Here is a 7,682-nt window from a genome sequence, read left to right as displayed (position 1 = left end):
AATGACTTGTGTCATCCACAAAGTAGATGTCCTAACTGACTTGCCAAAACTATAGTTTATAGTTTCTACATTGTATATCATTTTTGTAGTATTAGGTTATTAGTTATGTGGAAACTAGTATGTCACTTCTTAAGTAACTACAATGTTTCAACAACTTTTAATGAGCTGGCAAGAGCTATTGCATACAAGTAGCTAGCAAGCTAAAGCAGCCAGCTTGTCTAAATGGTTTGGCTAAGCTATCCTTTGCTAGCAACAAACTGACAGTAGACTAGACTAGCTGGTAGCATTAACCTTAGTTAGCTTATTAACTAAGGTTGCTAGCTAGCTATGCTACTGTACAGATTAATGACTTTGCATTTGCTTATGAAGGAAAAAATTTAATTAAATTAGATCCGGACTATTTGAGTGGGCTTCTACTCGGCTACACACGGTCAAGCTAGGCAGAACATGGCAAATGACCATACATGGCCAAGCTATAGCCAGGCCAACCTAATGCTGCTATAGCCAACCTAATGCTATTAACTGTAGTTAGCTAGCCATCAAAAAGTTACCCGACAATCACTTTCAGCAAACTGGCTAATCCTGCTATGGCAACGATTAACATGCCTTTTGCATCTGTTACGTTGTTAGATAGATTACAAACCAAGTGAATGAACTATAATTCGTAAAATACAACTAGCTAGCTAGTGTTCATGTAAACCAGCTAAATTACAGGTGTGTCACTTAGTCCTTGGTTAAGAGCTATGTTGCTAACAACAGGCTGGGACCGAGAACGAGATGGTCCCACAAAAGGCGTCTCATTTGCACTGACATGTCACAGGAAATCCACTGATTTTCAAGACAAATTCAATTCAAAATGTTAACTACGTTAATATTTTACTATTTATTTACATTGGTTGTCCTTGGTCAACGTTGACTGTCACTGCGCTTTGGTCCTCGATGTCGTTCAACAACATGAGAAGAAGTGAAGTGAGTACTTTTTGTTGTTGTTGCTGAGTAACATTAACCTTACTACAATTTCCTGTACGTGGGTATTTCACAGGATTTCTTCAATTTCCAGCTGAATACAAATTTAAACCTTTAAAGTGCGCGTCCAAATCCAATACTGTTTTTACCTGACCCAATGATTTTGAATTGAGCGTGGCTTGTGTGCTAAGTGATATATTGCCGGCAAAAAAAACAACAGAAAACAGAAAAGGATGTCAAATATCTCCAGAAAATAGGCCTGCTCAAGAAATCTGTGAGGTGTCCTATCTGAGGCCACAAGCAGAAAATTATCCAGTATGCATGCAAAGATGGATACATATGTAAGTTAATGTTACAACTGGTATTGATTGGCATAGAGAAAGAACTGTACTGTAAGAAATGTTTGACTATGTAAATGTTGAGTGAATCTAACTTTCATCTTGAGCTGGCATGTAGCCTGGTTAGCCAGTCCCATAGGATCAAATCAAATGTTATTGGTCACATACACATGGTTAGCAGATTGCGAGTGTAGTGAAATGCTTGTGCTTCTAGTTCCGACAGTGCAGCAATATCTAACATGTAATCTAACAATTACCCAATACACACAAATCTGGGTAAAGGAATGGAATAAAAATATATACATATACATATATGGATGAGCAATAACAGAGTCACAGGAAAGATGCAATAGATGGTATAAAATACAGTATACACATATGAGATGATTAACGCAAGATATATAAACATAATTAAAGTGGCAGTAATTAAAGTGACTAGTGATCCATTTATTAAAGTGGCAAATTATTTCAAGTCCGTATGTAGGCAGCAGCCTCTCTATGTTAGTGATGGCTGTTTAACAGTCTAATGCGTTTGAGATAGAAGCTGTTTTATCACTCTCTCAGTCCCAGCTTTGATGCACCTGTACTGACCTCGCCTTCTGGATGTTATCTTTTTGGCCTTCCTGTGACATCGGGTGCTGTAGGTGTCCTGGAGGGCAGGTAGTTTGCCCCCGGTGATGCGTTGTGCAGACCGCACCACACTCTGGAGAGCCTTGCGGTTGTGGGCATTGCAGTTGCCATACCAGGTGGTGATACAGCCCGACAGGATGCTCTCAATTGTGCATCTGGAAATGTTTGTGAGGGTTTTAAGTAACAAGCCAAATTTCTTCAGCCTCCTGAGGTTGAAGAGGTGCTGTTGCGCCTTCTTCACCACACTGTCTGTGTGGGTGGACCATTTCAGTTTGTCCGTGATGTGTACGCAGAGGAACTTTCCACCTACTCCACTGCTGTCCATCAATGTGTATAGGGCGCTGCTCCCTCTGCTGTTTCCTGAAGTCCACGATCATCTCCTTTGTTTGGTTGACATTGAGTGAGAGGTTGTTTTCCTGACACCACACTCCGAGTACCCTCACCTCCTCCCTGTAGCCTGTCTCGTCGTTGTTGGTAATCAAGCCTACCACTGTAGTGAACAGGGACTACAGGAGGGGGCTGAGCACACACCCTTGTGGGGCCCCAGTGATGAGAATCAGCAAAGTGGAGATGTTGTTTCCTACCCTCACCACCTGGGGGCAGCCTGTCAGGAAGACCAGGACCCAGGGCCTCAAGCTTAATGATGAGGTTCTAAGCATGTACACTGCTAGCCCGGGCTGATGTTGACCAGTGGAGGCTGGTGGGACGGTCTCATTGCAATGGCTGGAATGGTATAAATGGAACAGAGTAAAACATGTGGTTTCTATATGTTTAATACCGTTCCATTTATTTTATTGCAGCCATTACAATAAGCCCGTCCTCCTATAGCTCCTCCCACCATCCTCATTTGAAGATAATAATCTAAGCTTTCCAGTGGCCAGTGTCCTTAATAATTGTGTATGTGCTGCTCGAGAGATTTGATTTCCAGTCTTTCTACAAGGGTGCAAGCTCCTCTGTGTCCAGGCTGCATTCCAACTCTGGACACTGTACTGCAAGCCCATGTAGAGCTAGTGAAGAGCTTAGGAGATGCATACCCTTCTGGTCTACCTTTGGCCTGGAGCCTACCACTAAAGATGTTTCTTGTCTGCGCGGAAAGCTTTTGTTCTCCTATTTCCAACAATGTGGATGTATTCCTACTGCTACTGAAACATTTTATTGATAATCATAGTGGAATGGAATTGAATGTAGTAGAATTACTTAGCCTACGTTCCATTTCAGTTATCACTTAGTGTCAGTCGCTAAAAGACGTACCTGTGTCTGAGTTAAATGTACATGTTTCCTTGCAGGATTTGTAAAAACAAGAGAAGGCAACATCAGACATCCTGCTCCATCCAGAAGGATTCAATGTTTAGCCATTCTCGAAATCAAATCAAATTTTATTTGTCACATACACGTGTTTAGCAGATGTGATTGCGGGTGTAGCGAAATGCTTGTTCCACTTATGGATTGGGTAACATTTCTTCATCGGTAGGTTAATGAATTGAGTCTGGGGCCTATTTATGATTTTGGGTTTCATTTATGGAAGACAAATGTACGTTTCTATTGTCATATACTATTGATCTGATTTGTTCATTTCTTTGTTGCAAAATTACAGATTTGATATTATAGATGGCGTTGCATGGAGCTCAAAGATCCTGAAAAGGATGAAAAAAAGCCTGAGAAAGGTGAGCGGTGCTTTGTGATTGTTACATTTGTCGGTCAACACAAAATTATGAGCAATTGTGACCCTGAAAAAGGCACCAGCTTTGTTTACCTATATTCCCTCTGAATTTTTGATCCCTTACAAAATCTATACAAAAAGGGTATTTTTAATAGTCAGGCTTTTGGGATATTTCATGTATTATTTACTGGACAGCTTAAAGTAGTTCAACATTTAGCTTGCTTCGCCACCCATCCCGACCAGTGTTTCCCACAGGTAAGTGGCTTGCGAAAGTATTCAAACCCCTTGGCATTTTTCCTATATGGTTGTCTTACAACCTTGAATTATAATAGACTTTTGGGGGATTTGTATATTTTGATATACACAACATGCCTACCACTTTGAAGATGCAAAATATTTTTTATTGTGAAAAAAGCAAAAAATAACACAAAAAAACAGAAAACCTGAGTGTGGATAACTATTCACCCCCCCAAAGTCAATACTTTGTAGAGCCACCTTTTGCAGCAATTACAGCTGCAAGTCTCTTGGGGTATGTCTCTATAAGCTTGGCACATCTAGCCACTGGGATTTTTGCCCATTCTTCAAGGCTAAACTGCTCCAGCTCCTTCAAGTCAGATGGGTTCCGCTGGTGTACAGCAATATTTAAGTCATACCACAGATTCTCAATTGGACTGAGGTCTGGGCTTTGATTAGGCCATTCCAAGACATTTTAATGTTTCCCCTTTAACCACTCAAGTGTTGCTTTAGCAGTATGCTTAGGGTCATTGTCCTGCTGGAATGTGAACCTCTGTACCAGTCTCAAATCTCTGGAAGACTGAAACAGGTTTCCCTCAAGAATTTCCCTGTATTTAACACCATCCATCATTCTATCAATTCTGACCAGTTTCCCAGTCCCTGCTGATAAAAAACGTCCCCACAGCATGATGCTGCCACCACCATGCTTCACTATGGGGATGGCGTTCTCGAGGTGATGAGAGGTGTTGGGTTTGTGCCAGACATAATGTTTTTCTTGATGGCCAAATAGCTCCATTTTAGTCTCATCGACCAGAGTACCTTCTTCCATATGTTTGGGGAGTCTCCCACATGCCTTTTGGCGATCACCAAATGTGCTTTCTTATTTTTTCTGGACACTCCTCCATAAAGCCCAACTCTGTGGAGTGTACGGCTTAAAGTGGTCCTATGGACAGATACGCCAATCTCCGCTGTGGCTATTTGCAGCTCCTTCAGGGTTATCTTTGGTCTCTTTGTTGCCTCTGATTAATGCCCTACTTGCCTGGTCCGTGAGTATTGGTAGGCGGTCCGTGCATATTTGTGGGTGGCCCTCTCTTGGCATGTTTGTTGTGGTGCCATATTCTTTCAATTTGTTTCGAACTGTTTTAATGGTGCTCAGTGAGATGTTTAAAGTTTTGGATATTTTTTTATAAACCAACCCTGATCTGTACTTCTCCACAACTTTCTCACTGACCTGTTTGGAGAGCTCGTTGGTCTTCATGGTGCCACTTGCTTAGTGGTGTCCCTTGCTAAGTGTTGTCCCTTGCTTAGTGGTGTTGCAGACTCTGGGGCCTTTCGGAACAGGTGTATATACTGAGATCATGTGACACTTAGATTGTACACAAGTGGACTTTATTGAACTAATTATGTGACTTCGGAAGGTAATTGGTTGCACCAGATCGTATTTAGGGGCTTCATAGCAAAGGGGGTGAATACATATGCACACACCACTTTTCTGTTTTTTATTTTTCAGTTTTTTTTTAAGCAAGTTTTTTTTTTTTTTTTTTGCTTCACCAATTTGGACTCTTTTGTGTATGTCCATCACATGAAATCCCCCAAAAATCTATTTAAATTACAGGTTGTAATGCAACAAAATAGGAAAAACGCCAAGGGGGATGAATACTTTTGCAAGGCACTTGTCATAGTAGCAGGCCGGGAAGGGCCCTAATTTATTATTGTGAGCCTACACTATTCAGGCAAATTAAATAAAAGCTGTTACAACTTTTTAGAGCTGCAACTCAGTTATTACTTTGATTACTCAATTTGTTTGAATTTGAAAAAGCCTGTTTTTCTGACAATATAGGCTGAATGTTTTATCAAATATGAAAATGTAAACAGTGCATTATAGTGCAAATAGCAACGTTAGACACATTCAAATACAGTGATTTTGTGACACCTTCCATTAAAATGTATTTCAGCATGAAATGGTGCAGTGTCAGCTCAAGACGATTTGGGACCCTAAGTGAAATTTGATTTCGGTGTCCCTCCTATAGAACTGGATGGTCATGCTTCCCTGGGACACTCAAGTCTTCTCATATCACTAACATTTGTCTTAGCTCTCATTATTGAAGGTCTGCAACAGCCCTGAGGAGGTTCAAGAGGAGGAAGGGTTTCCAAATTGGGTCAAGTTCTCTACGGAGATTAGTGATGATAGAATAATCCAAATTCTTGCACACGGGGAAGGTATAGCATTTTGATGTAGTAACATTCATTATCTGGGCTTGGGAACTGAGAGATCATTATTTAACTGATGGTAATCAATTGCCTTTTTAAAGTACACCTCAGTAGATATACTAATATGGATTAAAAAAAAATGGAGGGCTTGCACATTTCATATATTGAATTATTTGATAAATAGATCTCTGTGCTATTATACACATCATCAGTGATGTTTCCGAGGATCATGTTTCGGGTCTTCCAACATTATACAACTTCACCCATTAGACCTTAGCTTGTGTCATAATTCACGTTATGCTAGTTCCCATGGATTTAATGATCCCCCGCCATTCCAAGGTGTGACTTACCAATGGGCAACTCCCTGTCACAAAATAATGATATGCACTTGTTCCTATTTTTCAGTACAATTGTGGAAGGACGGGCGAACGTGGAGAAGACTGGGTTGGGTGTTTGGAATGTTGGAGGTCAAACACAACAGATGGCACCCAGTTCTTCTAATGGTGGAAAACTGAAAACCACAGAAAATCCCCATCATCAGACGAAGTGTGTGAAGAGGTTCTATAATTCTGAATAATTACTGGAGAGAGTCTGTCAGGTCTCTGAATAGGCTGGGTTACAATCACCAGACAGTCAACCACACAAACAACTTGTGGATCCTCACACAGGATGTAGTACACATCACATTGAAAGAGCGTGGCAGACAATAAAGGGACAGGTCTGGAGGCTAAAGGGCAATCGGACCAAAAAAAGTTTAAAGACGCATCCCCATTTTATTGAGTGGACGTACTGGTTGGGTAAAGAAAATAAGAAATAAGTGCTCTCTCAACTCTTCAATGACCGAATATTAGTGTATCAGCTGTAAGATTTTCACTCTTAGCATTGTCATGACTCGCTCTCCTTGGTGAGGATCGAAGGTGCCAGATCAGCTCGGCACAGGGCTGACAGATATGCACCCCCTGGAGGAAATGAAGCTGGCAGTACACGGTGCCTATTTAAATAGCGTCCCTTTAAATGCGCGCAACCCCTGCAAACTCTATTTTGCCAAAAACAACAGAATCTCAACTTTTCATTTATATCAACCAATACAATATCTTTGAAATTACGATCCAACAGCAAATTAATGTGTTTCATTCTTTTGACATTATTATAAACATGTTTTTTTAGGTCACTCCACGTAAAATGTTTTGATACGTTAAACGGGAGACTCTGAATTCCAATGCTTACAAACATATCACTGTCCGATCAACAAGCTCTGCGTCAACCCTCAAGAAAATGTATTACCAAACTTCTCCTACTATAGTCAAAAACACCTTGTAACATAGTAAATACATATGAATTACATGAGTAAATTAAATGTGTGTCAAATTACATTAAGTTGCTTGTTCTTGCTCAGAAACATTGTATTTACAATACTTTTTTTTAATAACAACATAATACCTTAGCTTTTGCTATACCCTGCAAAATATTTAAGAATATTGAAAGTACATAGTAATTACACCTAAAGTTGCTGTAATAACGTGTTTTCTACATTGAGATGGATTCAAGTACTGTATTGGGTGTCTGTGTCAGCCATCATTGTAACATAGTAACTACATAGTAATTGCATGAGTAATACACACTGCGTTTCACTTTACATTAAG

General features: G+C 40.3%; 1 long non-coding RNA gene across 1 annotated transcript; it reads left to right on the top strand.

Annotated features, from left to right (window-relative positions):
• The first annotated feature begins 911 nt into the window (after positions 1–911).
• Positions 912–7,102, top strand: LOC139407716 (uncharacterized). The gene is made up of 3 exons (XR_011634119.1): positions 912–969; positions 3,529–3,598; positions 6,445–7,102. It is a non-coding gene; the product is annotated as an uncharacterized lncRNA (long non-coding RNA).
• Positions 7,103–7,682: the final 580 nt, after the last annotated feature.

The sequence above is a fragment of the Oncorhynchus clarkii genome, chromosome 4 (genome assembly GCF_045791955.1).
Source record: "Oncorhynchus clarkii lewisi isolate Uvic-CL-2024 chromosome 4, UVic_Ocla_1.0, whole genome shotgun sequence".
Classification (NCBI taxonomy): domain Eukaryota; kingdom Metazoa; phylum Chordata; class Actinopteri; order Salmoniformes; family Salmonidae; genus Oncorhynchus; species Oncorhynchus clarkii.
This window is presented reverse-complemented; position numbering and strand designations above follow the sequence as displayed.